The 13,805-nt window shown below is 45.4% G+C and overlaps 1 protein-coding gene across 1 annotated transcript in view; it reads right to left on the bottom strand.

The window, feature by feature from the left end:
* Positions 1–13,805, bottom strand: part of LOC126097821 (peripheral plasma membrane protein CASK-like) — a 654,064-nt gene that overhangs the window by 440,921 nt on the left and 199,338 nt on the right. The window lies entirely within an intron of this gene.

The following is a 13,805-nucleotide window of genomic DNA, read 5'->3' as shown; positions in this document are numbered from 1 at the left end:
TGTTTTAATATACATAACTAAAATAACATGTGGTTTTTAACCTTGACACTTCCGTTCCCATGCGTTGATATCTTCCAGATGAACTGTGCAAAGATCGTCCCCACCGATTGCCTTCGTCCAAACGAAAACTACATTTTGCACCGAGCGAGGTGGCCGAGTGGTTAGACACTGGACTCGCATTCGGGAGGACGACGGTCAATCCCGCGTCCGGCCATCCTGATTTAGGTTTTCCGTGATTTCCCTAAATCGCTCCAGGCAAATGCCAGGATGGTTCCTTTCAAAGCGCACGGCCGACTTCATCCCCCGTCCTTCCCTAATCCGATGAGACCGATGACCTCGCTGTCTGGCCTCCTTCCCCAAAACAACCAACCAACCAAGACTACATTCGTCAGGCCCAGGGGAGTGACGGTGCCCGAAGGAGGCGTACGCTGTCGGGCCGACGGGACTAACGGCGCATTTTACTTCTTGATCATCTTCCAATGTCGCATTGCGAATGACGACACTCAAAGACAATTTCTGTGTGTTCTACAGAAACTGCATAGTTGTTCACACACAGACGGCACACAGAAACAAGACGAAAGGGCTCCTCAAGCATAGAGAAGAGGAACAGATATGTTAGAATTAGTTTTCAGTATAGACGATCAATAACACAAATAAATGCTGTAATGCACCATGTAGATGGTAGGCAATGAAAACCTCGGAACTCCATCTGTCTGAAAAAACCTCGTAATTCCAGAAACCAGTAACTCCATTACCAAAGGGGGTTTTGATAGTGTGTGGATTTCTTACTCTGTCAGGAAGTAGGCTTCTACTATAGCGTTACACATGTAGCAACTTTCTGAATCACTTAATATTGTTTTTTAGAAGCCATTTTTGCTTATCTTGTACAATTTAACAAAATGGAGCTACAATGTTTTCATTTCCCACCATTCGTATGATATGCTAAATCAAACTTGGAATCTAACAAAACAAAGACTGTGAAATTACAGGTGACATTATCCGTGATGTGGTAGATGACATTGTGATTGCGACTGCATTCATTCAAACTTACTTTCGTAATAACCCGAGTAGTGACAGGGTCAAACCAAAATCTAACAACAGTTGCAAATGCAGGGTTCCCATTAATACGCTAACCAGGCCGCTGAGTTTTGAGGAAGTTTTCTTCATTCTACTAGGCCGTGCTGGAAGGTGATGTGAAACTTCTTAAAGCTCTTTAAATAAAACAAACGTTATTAACATTCTACATCTTTATTTTTCATGTCCACATATTTATTTCCCAACATTGTCATCCTGGCGACGAGCAAATTTCTCCCAGCGTGAGATCAATTGTTGATACTGTCACTGTTGAACGTTTGACTGTTGACGGGGCCACCACCTCACCTCTGCTTGCACCGCCTCATCACGACCGAAGTGAAACCGTTGAAGGTATTGAATAAAAAGTTCTCGGGTTTCCAGCCGCGTTAAGTGATCGAAATTGCACCGGTTTTCGGTCAAGAACTCTTATCCCATTGCCGCTGGGCCGCAGTTACCCCCTTACCGACCTTAGTTGCGGGCTGTGACGTCACTGGTAGACGCAGCATGACCATATAAGGGCATACGTTGACTGTGTAGTTCGATGCTTCGATGTGCCTGCTTCTGCCGTGCGATCGCTGGATCTCATGCCGTGCTGAGGCGCAGGCCACCGTCTCTATTTAGAATGTTATCGGTGATTTTTTAAAATGGTTCATTTAACTACACATTCCCAGAAGCCGTTAGTGCGAGCCACGATTGATGTTTCGTCAAATTTCATCCGATGACCGTTTTGTGTTCTGAACGTAACTCAGGATAGCGTAGGCGATAAAACCTCTCATATTAGTTTCTGCCTTGTTCAACTCTACGTACCGTTTGTCCCACTTAACACTGGTCACACACGCAAGGTATCTTGTAGAACCCAGGTGTTCTGAGCGTTGCTGCGTCTTTAATGGGTCTCAGTGACTGATGGATTTCTGTCGGAGGTTTGAATATCAAACTGATCTTTTGTCTTTTTATCAGACGCCTTACCTTGTCCGACACGAAGCCACAGAACGGCAAGAAAGCAAGTTCCTTCTCCTGCTCTTCATCGGTGGTTTTATTGTGATACTTGCTAGGAACCACTTCGTTTATTTGACGAACATTACAGCCATTGTTCCTGAAGACCATGCATAGGTGACTTAGCTTGTGGGGCAGGTTATCAGCGTCTGATATCATTCTCGCACGATGCACTAATGTTTGCAACATAGTACGCCTCTGTGACGGGCAATGGTGACTGATGGCGTGTAAGTACAGATCGTTTTGAGTGGGTTTCCTATAGTCGCTGTGACCATGGCATTAATATCGTTAGGGTGGACGAGGACGTCGAGAAAGAGCAATGCATCGTCTTCCATTGTGAACTGGATGAAATGTTAATGCCAGCACATCACGGCGGGGGATCCTGCGATAGTGCGGTTGAATGGGTCAAATCTAATAAAGAGTCAACGTATGCCCATATACGGCGACGCTGTGAACACCAGTGGCTTCACAGCCGGCAGCTGGTGTACGTAATAGGCGTAATAGAAGCCCACTGGCAGTCTTACCACTAACAGTGGCCAAGGAGTTCTTGGCCGAAAACTCTCGTAATTTTCATCACTTAACGCGGCTAGAAACCGGAGAACTTTTCATTCAGTCTTACCGCCACGAGTCTCAGGGTGCTCCATCTGTGGCAGAACTCTTCGAATTCGAAACCCTGTTACCCACGCTGTTCCTCACGCACCGACACACTTGACGTTACACACCGCCATGTTACACTTACACGCTACAATTCGCGGCCCCCTAGCGGCAGAGGGCTGGGTATACACAGACATGAAAAGGGATATGAAGAGTGTTAATAAGGTTTGTTTCACTTTAAGAAGAGTTTCCACGCAAAAAATTCGGAGGCATTACTTTTCGGCACCCCAGCCTACGAAAGTTATATACAGTACTGGACATCTGAACAATAGACTATCATGCTTAGATGTGGTCTTAGTTACATCGCAAGACACAGTTTTATTGTGCAGTCAGTAGCCACTGTAATTCCATGACCTGTTTTTACCAGATTGCGAAAATGTTCATGTGAGAAGTGAGATAAAATACTGCGTAGTCAAAGCTGCGGCGTCTTGTCGCAACTGAAAGAAATGAATATCCGCGTAACAGCCTGGTCGCTCCACACACACGTGTACCAACTTGTGACCATTCGTAAAGTTGCAAATGGATTGTGTTTTTTCTGTTTAGAATACTCAGGGTAGACTAAAACTGGGTAGGAGACTGGACTCTTGCTTCCGGGCACACCTAGCGGACCACCATTATCCCGTCGTTACCTCTTTCGTCTTTTCGTTGAAAACTCCAGCCGAGAGGTGACACTGGTGACGCACTAGACTCGTATTCGGGAGAACGGTGCTTTGACTCTCCATCCGGTCATCCAGCTTCAGATTTTTCCTGGGTTCCTAAATCTCTCAGATTAATCCCAGACAGACCTTTGCAAAGTACACGAGCAATGTCATTCCCGACGAAATAAATCTCGGGTGAACAGCCTGGTACGAGAGTACATAGAAAACAATATTTCGGCGATCGACCACGTTGCCGTCATCAAGTGCGCTGATGTACAGACCGGCGGTGGGCCGGCGCTATATTATATAGGGCAATCCCCCTCCCGCTCCTCCCTCAGGCGCTTCCTATGAGTCGGTGCGGTCCGCGCCCCGCGCGCGGTCCAGGTACAGCGTCCGTTCTCCCGCCGTCTGGGCGCTGCGTCCTAGGTCTTCTCGTTCAGGAGGGTCTGCCGGCACCGCTCTCGTTATTCTTTCCTCCTACCCCGAAGTCGGTGGTACACTCTGGGAAATATCCTTCTTCTTCTTAATCTGGGTGATCGCGGGTTCCCACGCCTTGCTAAGGATGTAACCGCTGTCACGGTTTAGTTGTGGCTCCCTTACTCTGATCTCCATGGCTTCTTTGATGACACAGTCCCAGTATTTTGAAGTCTGTGTCACGACTTTGGTTTGGTCATAATCCATGCTGTGGAGCTCCGACAGGCAATGCTCAGCGATTGCCGACTTACTGGGCTGTTGCAGTCCAGTGTGCCGTTGATGTTCTCGGCATCGGTCCTCAATGGTACGAATGGTCTGCCCTATGTATACACTACCGCATTGGCAAGGTATCTGATAAACCCCTGATTTACGTAGACCAAGGTTGTTCTCGACACTACCAAGAAGGCTCCTGGTTTTGCTTGGAGGACGCAAGATGGTTTTCACTTGGTGTTTACGTAAAATGCGTCCAATTTTTTCGGATAAGGCCCCACAAAACGGAATAATAGCCAAGGCCGCCTGAGGTTCATCCTCAGTTTTCGCCGGTGCTGCAGGTGTGGGATGTACAGCCTTCCGAATTTGCCCTTCCTTGTAACCGTTCCTCCGAAACACCGTCTTCAGATGGGCCATTTCTTGTTGGAGACTTTCGCTGTCGGAGATGGTGTGAGCTCTGTGTACAAGAGTTTTGAGCACGACATTCTTTTGTGCCGGGTGTGGCAGCTATCCGCATGTAGGTACAAATCGTTGTGCGTCTTCTTCCTATACACGCTGTGGCCCAAAGTGCCGTCAGCTCGTCTTCTAAGCAGAACATCTAGGAAAGGGAGCATCCCATCCGTTTCTATCTCAATTGTGAACTTAATATTCTGGTGTCTGGAGTTGAGATGTGTTAGGAAGTCTGCCAGTTTATCTCTTCCATGTGACCAGAAGGTATCATCCACATGTCTAAAGAAACAGGTGGGTCTTAGAAGTGCTGATTCAAGAGCTTCCTCCACGAAATGTTCCATGTACATATTTGCGACAACGGGTGAGAGTGGACTCCCCATGGCTACTCCTTCAGTCTGCTCGTAGTATTGACCGTCAAATAAGAAGTAAGTTGATGTCAGAACATGTCTGAAAAGGTTGGTGGTCTCTTCATCAAATTCCTGGCTGATGAGTTCCAAGGATTCTTGTAACGGAACTTTAGTGAATAGAGATACCACGTCGAAGCTCACCAGCATGTCAGATTCCTTAACCGCAAGGTTGTTGATGCGTCCCAAGAAATCCACGGAGTTACGGATATGGTGGTTACATCTCCCAATGTAAGGGCTAAGCAGATGTTTGAGATGCTTGGCGAGAAGGTACGTTAGGGTACCAATATTGCTGCCAATGGGACGTAACGGAATCGATTCCTTGTGCACCTTCGGCAGTCCGTAAAGTCTAGGAGGAACAGCAGCCCTCGGGCGTAGCTACTTGGTAATCTCGTCAGGGGAGCCGGAATCCTTGAGAAGCGCCAGAGTCTTCCTCTCGACCCTCTTGGTAGGATCGGTGTCATCCTTTCTTAAGAACCGAAATAGCGTTTTCATCCAGTTCCTTGTTAGTGAGATTGATGATGGTCTTTCTTGTAAGCCAGTGTAGCAGCGCGAGCACTTCAGTAGTCAACTGCGGCCTGCAGCCTTCCAGAGACGTTATCTTCACACAGAAAGCGGACTTTCAGCATATTGCAGTTCTTTCACCTTCTTGGAGAATGCCCTACCTACGTAAGCGGGGTAAATTTCAAACAGGAGAGAAGCAAAAAGTGTAGTAATAGAATTAGGGAGGAGGAGGAGGAGGAGGAGGAGGAGGAGGAGGTGAGTCCTTTGAAATTGTCCTCCCTTTCGTCAAATTCTGAGATAAACTTCGTTTCTCCCTAATTCGACTAAGTACTTCTTCATTAGTTATACGATCAACCCATTTGATCTTCAGCATTCTTCTGTAAGACCAGATATGAAAAGCTTCTGATCTCTTATTGTATATTTCACGTACGCTTACACACAAAACACGCTAACACTTAAATTTGTGTTTAAGGTTTACAAATTTTTGTTTCTCAGAATCACTTTTATTGCTACTGTCCGTCTGCTTTTTATGTCCTCGATACTTTGGCCATGATAGGACATGTGCTAAGACATCGTGGAATAACCTCCATTGTACTAGAGGAAGCTGTGCAAGATAAAAACTGCAGGGGGAAGACAGAGATTGGAATACATCCAATAAACAGTTGAGGACGTAGCATGCAAGTCATACTCTGAGATGAAGTGGTTAGAGTAGGAGAGGATTTAGTGGTAGGCAATTGTTGACATTCATCTCCTAACCTCATTTCAAGACATTATCCATTTAGTTGAACTTACGTTCCAAATCCTTTGCCTTCTGTGACAGAATTACAATATCATTGGCAAACCTCCAAGTTTTTCTCTATTCTCCCTGATTTTTAATTGAATTTCCAAATTCCTCCTCGGTTTCCTTTACTAGCTGCTCAATACGCATATTGAATAATATCAGGGACCGTCTACAATCCTGTTTCACTCCCTTCATAATCACTGCCTTCGTTTCATTTCCTTGGAGTCTTTTGACTATAGTGTTTCGGTCCCTGCTTTTTACTTCAGATAACATCAGAATTTCCAACAGCACATTCCAATCAACACTGTGAAAAGGTCTTCAATCAATCTTGTGAGGTAAGTCGTATGGTAAGTATTGCCTCTCCGCACATTTCTTCTTGACCCAAGCTGTCTTCCTGCAAGCCGATTTCTGTAAATCATAGTATCTAACGCTAGAAGTGCCACTGAGGTAGACAAGACTAGCAACTTAATGCTAATGCAGTAGTGCTGATTAACTGTGTGCGCAGTGCATTAGTCTCTGAAGGTAAGGCTGGAGTACGGAACAAGTTCGCCGCAGAGGGAGCTGTTCGGCGGAGCGCATCATGGGGGCGAGGGCGGCTAGAGTAGGAGGGGGGGGGGGGAGTGAAGCGGGGGTGTGCGGGCTACGCAACGAGGCGCGTACTGCGTACACTGCGTGCCGCGGGCGCGTGCGCGTGATCGATAAGCGCGCGAAGCCGTGCCTGCTAACGCTCGCCGACTGCCTGCACTTGCCCAGGTGATCACTCCAGGACGTCGCTGCACCCTGCCTCAAACCGCAGCTCACAGCACTTCCCGCTTAATGACTGCTCACTCAGTATCGATGTCATACCGTCATACTGGTTACATCGATCACCTAACTTGCGCACTGTTTTTAGGGAAGGTCGAGACAGCACGCTAAGATTAAAGAAATTCTGAAGAGCAGTGTGCTCTAGGTAAGCCCACGACTGGTTTCCCGAATACTACTTATATTTTAAGAACCAGTTCACATACGGTTTCACGTCAAACCAGAGACGGAGTTAAGAGGGAAGACTTGCAAACGCTTACATAGCTTTTCAACAGAAAAGTGCCCGTTGTTCTTTTCTAGCCCGTAAATCCTAACATGTTCCAGCATTAAATTGTTAATCTAAAGCTAAATTGATGCGATATATTTACCCGGTGTGTCTAATGCTGGCAGAGATTCGAGTACTGGTCTTGCGAGTCGTGCGGACGTTAACTGTCACAAACATTAATCTGAATATCATATCTGTAAATGATCGATACATTAATTCCTGAAGTCGAGCAAAAATCCATCTTTTTCCGACGGCATCCATGCGTTAAACGTTATAGGATTAGGTTCCGTCTAGTTGTTGCAAAACACTTCCACCACTTGATCCGAGCACATGCGTGCCATCGTCAAACGGTCCTTACTGATACACTACATAGTTAACAGCTATTTTTTTCTTTTTTTGTTCAAGAGACATTCGTCTGTTTTTGTTGGGGTAGCTTGCCGTAGTTCTTTCCGTTTGTATGTTGTTATCTTCATGCAGACGTCTAAATAAAGGCAAAAAAGCAGTAAACTTGTATTAAAGGTACACAGTGCTAGATGGGCTCTAACTTTTTGAAACGCTGTGTTCGCGTAGTCCCTGCAAGTGTGTGTGCAATCGCCAGTTTTTCAAAGTGTCAAGAAGCAAAGGTACGTGGAGACGTGCGAACGGATGAGACTATACATCTTTGATGTTTCATCTGAAAATACTGGATGCTTCCGCTATGGTCTGTTTCCACCCTAAGACTATTTATCCGTATCAGTACGAAGGGACCACATGAGTAAAATATCTTATGTCATCGATTGATATTAATTAATTATATTTCCTTTCAACAGATTTTATTTCCGATGAGAAATTTGACTTAGCGCGATATTTCTATTGGTAACAGAATTTTTAGTAACCGTGACACTTATGCTGAGCTCCAGGATCTTGCAGCTCTTTATTTATCCTACGAAATGTATTTAATGGTATAGTTTTATTGTTACAAGACTAGCAAACACACCGTCTGAAGCAAAAAAAATGGTTCAAATGGCTCTGAGCACTATGGGACTTAACATCGATGGTCATCAGTCCCCTAGAACTTAGAACTACTTGAACCTAACTAACCTAAGGACAACACACAGTCATCACCGTCTGAAGCATTCCATTATTTATCACTCTCTGTTTCATCTCCTTTGTCTTCACCACGATTCCTCGCTTTCCAAAAGCTGCAGAGAATTTATGATATGTGAATGAGGTAACACCTGTGTGGTCTAGCAGGCAGAGTCGCCATCAGCAAACGCGAAGCCCCCGCTTGAATTCCGGTAGTCGTCTCACATTTTCCTGCTGTGGCGATGTGTAGAACAGGCTCCACCACGCCCGGGATGAACTGCTCCAGCGCACGTTCGGCCCTGTTCTTACACGCTCCGTAGCCATTACCCCCAGCTGCTACTCGCAATTATGTTTCGTGGGAAGTCTTTTTACATACTCGTTCATGTCCACACGTCGTACTTACTTGTAGCAAATAGTATGAAATTATGTCAGTTCTGATACCAGTATTCAATGAGCAAGAGAGGAATTGCATTTAAAATATACAGGGTGGTCCATTGATAGTGACCGGGCCAAATATCTCAAGAAATAAGCATCAAACGAAAAAACTACAAAGAACGAAAGTCGTCTAGCTTGAAGAGGGAAACCGGATGGCGCTATGGTTGGCTCGCTAGATAGCGCTGCCATAGGTCAAACGGATATCAACTGCATTTTTTAAAAATAGGAACCCCCATTTTTTATTACATATTCGTGTATCACATAAAGAAATTGAATGTTTTAGTTGGACCACTTTTTTCGCTTTGTGATAGATGGCGCTGTAATAGCCACAAACATGTGGCTCACAATTTTAGACGAACAGTTGGTAACAGGTACGTTTTTTAAATTAAAATACAGAACGTAGGTTCGTTTGAACATATGGTACGCGTGCAATCGATGTTGATGTAGCATTCTCAACACCGACGTTTTTGAGATTCCCGATTCTCGCGCAATTTGTCTGCTACTGATGTGCGGATTAGCCGCGACAGCAGCTAAAACATCTACTTGGGCATCATCATTTGTTGCAGGTCCTGGTTGACGTTTCACTTGTGGCTGAACACTTCCGGTTGCTTAAATAACGTAACTATCCGGTGAACCGTCCGGACACTTGGATGATGTCGTCCAGGATACCGTGCAGCATACATAGCACACGCCCGTTGGGCATTTTGATCACAACAGCCATACACAACACGATATCGACCTTTTCCGCAATTGGTAAACGGTCCATTTTAACACGGGTAACGTATCAAGAAGCCAAGACCGTCCGCACTGACGGAATGTTACGTGATACCACGTACTTATACGTTTGTGACTATTACAGCGCCATCTATCACAAAGCGAAAAAAGTGGTCCAACTAAAACATTCATATTTCTTTACGTACTACACGAATATGTAATAAAAATGGGGGTTCCTATTTAAAAAAACTTAGTTGACATCCGTTTGACCTATGGCAGCGCCATCCAGCGGGCCAACCATAGCGCGATCTGGTTTCCCCCTTCAAGCTAGGCGAGTTTCGTTCTTTGTAGTTTTTTCGTTTGACGATTATTTCGTGAGATATTTGGCCCGGTCACGATCAATGGATCACCCTGTATATTTAATAACACAAACAATATAAACCAGTTCTGCAAGAGAATAATAAACTGAACCGAGAGTATAGTAAATCGGAGTAAAAGGAAATAAGAATCAAACCAAAGTTTGACGGTATATCAGACTTCAACATCAGTTGCAGATGCAAGATTTCTTCGCCTCACGATGCCATTTAACGTAACGGCCAACAAAGCGGCAATAACAACAATAAACCATTCACTGCGACGTGACTGCTGCAGCACCACATACTGGTACTTTGCATATGTTGGCAGCAGCTGCAAAGCGGCACCAAAACATTCGAATAATCGCCAAGCCGGCCGCGGTGATCTAGCGGTTCTGGCGCTGCAGTCCGGAACCACGGGACTGCTACGGTCGCAGGTTCGAATCCTGCCTCGGGCATGGGTGTGTGTGATGTCTTTAGGTTTAAGTAGTTCTAAGTTCTAGGGGACTTATGACCTAAGATGTTGAGTCCCATAGTGCTCAGAGCCATTTGAACCATAATCGCCAACAAAACCTGGTCAAAATATCGTCAGCGTCACAAGGTGAATCACTCCCCCGGCCAAGGCGGCGACAACTGATGAAGTGAGGAGTGAGTCCTGCATACGTCCGAAGCAAACTGTCTGTGGTAAATCCATTTTCTCTGACATTACACAGACACTACTTTCATCAATCAGTTTTCTCACTCCAGTTTTCTCACTTCCATTTTACTTTAAAAATAAAGTAACGTAAGAGAACAGTTTTAAATCTACTTCTACTACTACTACCACTACTACTACTACTACTGCTAATACTACGTGATCAGGGCCAGTGGACCGCACCCTTCTACAAGTTTCCTCCTCCACTGTATTCTGTCGATTGCTGCTATCCGCCATTCGTCCACATCTATTGACACTTGGTTTAAATCTTCATGGAGTCAATCTCTCCAACGCTTCTTGGGTCTTCCTGGGGGGTCTGTCTCCTGTAGGTGTTAGATCCAGTAGCTTCCGAGGTCGTCTGTGATCCTCCATCCGGGCCACACGGCCGGCCCACTGCATTCGTTTGGCTTTGACATTTCCTGCTATGGTGGGCTGCTGGTATAGTTCCTCAAGTTCTTGGTTGTATCTGATCCTCCATTCCCCTGTATCTGCATCCAGAACCGGACCGAAGATCTTCTGAAGCACTTTTCTCTCAAAAACGAGGAGCTTATGGAAGTCTTGTTTCCGGGTACCCCATGTCTCACAGCCATATAGAACAACAGGATGATCCAGGTTTTGTACAGTCGAATCTTGAACTGTCTAGAGAGATATCTGGACCGAAGCAATTGTGCTAGGTTGTGGTAACATCGGTTTGCTGCTTGTATTCTGGCATCGATCTCTGCTTCACATGACGAGTTCTCAGTGGAAAGTGCCCCTACGTATTTGAATTCTTGCACTCTCTTGTAGGACTGGTCCCCAACCTGCAGTGACTGTAGATGATCAGCAGTCTAACAATGACCACGCGTCATAACGAAGTACTCTGTCTTGGCTTCGTTTATGTTTAGCCCAAATTTGCTGGCAGCCTCCTTTAGTGCTTTGGTCATTTGCTTCAGCTCCTCTTCCGACCTAGAGAGTAAACAGATGTCTGCATAGGCTAAATATGCCAGTCTCTTTCCTTCTATTTCAATCCCTTCGTTCTCGCGTACTATCTTCTCGAGGGCAAAGTTGAACAGGATAGGGGACAACCCATCTCCTTGCCCGAGTCCTGTTACAATTTCAAATTCCACGGTTACGCGATTTCCCACCTTCACCTTTGCACGTATTTCGTTCAGACAGATCTTTATCAGATTGATGAGTTTCTCTGCTATGCCAAACTCCCTTAAACAGTTGAGCAGGCTCTTGCGATGTATGCAATCATAGGCCTTCTTCAAATCAACGAATAAAATATGCAAATCTTTACCATATTCACCCAGTTTCTCAGTGAGCTGGCGGAGACTGAAGATGTGATCTACTGTTGACCGTCCTGGCCGGAAACCTCCCTGGTACTCCCCAATCACCGATTCTGCCACTGGCTGAATTCTATGTATGAGGCAATTGAGCAGGATCTTATAGCAGACGTTAAGCACTGCGATTCCTCAATAGTTGTCATATTTCAGTTTGTCGCCCATCTTATGTATTGGACAAATCTGACCTGTTTTCCATTCTGCTGGTAGTTCTTCTTTGGTCCATATTGCCTGTATCAGTGTATTCTTTCTGCAAGTTTCTGTCCTCCTGCCAGGATCATTTCAGCCTGTATTTCATCTTCACCTACACTCTTATTCTGCTTAAGGTGTCAGATTCCGGTTTTTATCTCATCAGGGTAGGTGGGAGATCATCTGCATCGGCTGTAACTGGGTACTGGAAATCAAACTGCAGTGCGGGTTCATCACAATTTAGCAGCTATCGTTCGTCAGGATCTTATCACGGGAATTTTTGACAAATTTCTGCTTGGCCTGGTTACCTTTGCAGAGTTACTTCACCTTCAAAAACATTTCCCTAGTCTTTTGTCGTCTGAAGGCTGTTTCTGCTTCAATGATGATATCCCTTTTGTATTTCCTCTTTGCTCTTCTCAGAGTTGCTTGTGTAGTCTTTCGGACCTCTGAAATTGTGCTTTGCCCTGTGTCAGATTTGTCCCCTTCAGACACTTGCCCCTGGCTTCCTTCCTCCTTTCCAGGGCATCTGCACATTCCTTTCCAAACCAGATCTTCTTGCCCACTGTGTTTCCCGTGAGTGTTTCCTTTACTGTATCCATAACTGAGCTCTGAATATTTCCCCACAAGGTTCTAGGTCCTGATTTGCGTTCATTTCACTGAGTGCTTCGAGGCGGTTAGTAAGTTGCACCTGCTATCCGGTCTTCGTTGCTTCAACTTTTAGTTTCTCCACATGGTATCTTTCCACTCTCTTTAACTTAGGCCCCGTTATCCCTTTACACTGTATGTTTAGAAGGCCTCTGACCAGGAAATGATCACCTCCACCTTCGGCACCTCGCGCTGTCTTAACGCGTAACACCCACCTCTTGGCTCTGAGATCAATAGCAACGTGGTCTATTTGATTTATAGTTCTACATCAGTACCTGTTTTGCTTACTTCTACGCTAACGACCTGAAATGTCCTTGCATACCACCAGCGGTAGGCGTACCGCCGTTCGGGAACCCTGGAGTAACGTATGGTAAGTAACAATCATCATGAGAATGCCGAGTGGGCCAGCGAGTCAAGATAAACTGCAGTTTTGTCACAAATTTGTCACGAGAGATGGCATTGGATGAAAGAATAGCGTAAATGTTCCCAGTGTTTGGAGTAGACTGTTCTCGTCACTCTAACATACTCATACGGCCCACAGTTTTAGATAGAGTAGCTTACCCATTTAAAACGTTCCCCACTCTGGTCGACGTTCTCTATCAACCATTGCAGTAAATGTTTCTCGGGTACAAACTAGTGACAAATACAAATACTTTCATCTCTCTGCCGCTACTTTCATACGTTTCTGTGAGAGCACAGTAAAATGACTGTCTTTTCTTTTTGGGTGCCATACTCCCAGACAGAGGAAAGGAACGGAACCACTACTGTACTCATGCGTGCACCTCTTCGTCCGAAGCAAATCGGCGGTCATGAATGTCTTCTTTCAAGGTTCCAAAAACACGGAAATCACACGGGGAGAGAACGAGACAATATGGAGGATGTGTATGGGCTTCCCTGTAGAACTTCTGCAGCGTAATTGAAACAACTTACCAACAAAATGCCTGTTCCACATGTTGCCAAGTTTGTTTCGACTACGCTACAGAAATTTCTGTGGGAATCCCTAAGATATCCTCCATACGGCCCTGATCTCTCCCCACGTGATTTCCATATTTTTCGAGCCCCTGAAGAAAGACCTTCGTGACTGTCGATTTACTTCCGACAAAGATCTGCACGCCTGGGCACAATCATGTTTCTACATCT

Source organism: Schistocerca cancellata, chromosome 1, assembly GCF_023864275.1.
Source record: "Schistocerca cancellata isolate TAMUIC-IGC-003103 chromosome 1, iqSchCanc2.1, whole genome shotgun sequence".
Taxonomy (NCBI): Eukaryota; Metazoa; Arthropoda; class Insecta; order Orthoptera; family Acrididae; genus Schistocerca; species Schistocerca cancellata.
The sequence above is the reverse complement of the archived record's forward strand: the minus strand, read 5'-3'. Positions and strand labels throughout refer to the sequence as shown.